Genomic DNA, 1,858 nt, shown 5'->3' with positions numbered 1-1,858 from the left:
AGAGAGAGAGAGAGAGAGAGAGAGAGAGAGAGAGAGAGAGAGGAGAGAACTTTGGATTATTAACTCTTTCAAGATTTTAGTATGAGAAAACTTCAAACTACAGGATACATCTGTGTATGAATGCATATGAAATATAGTTATTAAAAAGCAAGCTTTTTACAATGACATTTAGTTCCATGAACTTAATTCATTCCAGTTCTGGAGAAGAAGGTCATGTTTATATATGTGCAGGGAAGATGACAACTGTTGTGTTCATCTCCTGATTTGGAGTTCAGAAATTGAAGCAAATGTATTTATTTCTATTAAGTTTTTGAGAAAGAAATTGCAGAAAGACAGTTGTAAAACAGGTTAGTAGGACAGTTACAATAATTAATACATTGCATATTGTTGTCTTCATAGTAGCTATTCATAGTACAAGCTACAGACACGATATCTTGACAAAACACTACTAGTGAAAATCTCTCTTCTTCTTGAACAAAGAAAAAGTAGCTGTATATCTATTCTAATATATATATATGTATATATCTATCTATATCTATATCTATATCTATATCTATATCTCTATATATCTATATCTATATCTATATCTATATATCTATATCTATATCTATATCTATATATCTATATCTATATCTATATCTATATCTATATCTATATCTATATCTATATCTATATCTATCTATATCTATATTTACTGCACAATGATTCTCATTTGTATTCCCTTTTTGGTTTACTTTTGTCAGAGACAGGTATTCCATTGTCATTAAAATATTCTAGGTATATGAATTCAGCAAAATAATCTAATATTGTCCAATAGTCCATAATAGTAGTGGGTTATCAGGAAAACTGGCAATGTCTGAACCTGTTGACTTGATGCTTTTACAGCTCAGCATATTAATATGGCTTTACTTTTTATACCTGGTGTCTATACTTTTCTGTTGCATGGTTAAGACCAAGATAAAGCAAGACCTGCATAACAAAAAATGAAACTTTTATATTTGACAAGGTCAGTCAAATTCCCTCAGGACCTATCCTGAAACCTTGGACAACAATTTGTAGATCTTTGGTCAGTGTAAGTCATCTGGATGGATCATGCCCATTGGTTGGCTTATTTGCTCTGTGAAAGCCTGAGAGAATGTTTTCTCTCTAGTTGACTCTCCTTAGGCCACTATACAGTATTTTAATTTCCCTTAGGATTTTTTTGTGTGTGTGTGGTCCTGGGGATCAAACTCAGGAATTTCATTTGCCAGACAGGTGTTTATGCCACTGAGTTATATCCCTGGTCCACACATGAAAGCAAATTTATGCCAAACGTTTTTGATTGCAAAATGAATTACTTTTGACAAAAGTATCATAAACCAAGGCACTATTATATTCTATCCATTGAAAAGAAAACTTCTAGTGTAGATTTGCCAACATTTTAGAAATGTAGAACAAAACACAATTGTTGAACATTACTCTAAGTGCATAATTTCAAATATACATATCAATATAAGAATATTGGTAAAAAAAATCACCCGAATTGTGAAGCCTCCTTTATTTCAGTTTTCTGATCTATATTATTTGTTTTGAATTCAACAATTGTTGGTATGTAAGTATTATTAGATACATTTTTGTATTTGAAATTACTGGAAGTTGACCCAAGATATCCACACTGAGTTATTTCAGAGATATTTTTAAATTTTAAATTTTGAGACAAAATCTCCCTGCATTGCTAAGTTGCCTAGGTTGGATTTGAACTTGCAGGCCTCCAACTCATCCTCCTGGAATTCTGTAGTTATAGACATGAACCCACTGGCTACATCACTTTTGTGTTGTTTTCAGTTATATTGCATAGTGCACTTTAATTTGAATATAG

This window comes from Octodon degus, unplaced genomic scaffold (assembly GCF_000260255.1).
Source record: "Octodon degus isolate 3935 unplaced genomic scaffold, OctDeg1.0 scaffold00012, whole genome shotgun sequence".
NCBI lineage: Eukaryota > Metazoa > Chordata > Mammalia > Rodentia > Octodontidae > Octodon > Octodon degus.
The sequence above is the reverse complement of the archived record's forward strand: the minus strand, read 5'-3'. Positions refer to the sequence as shown.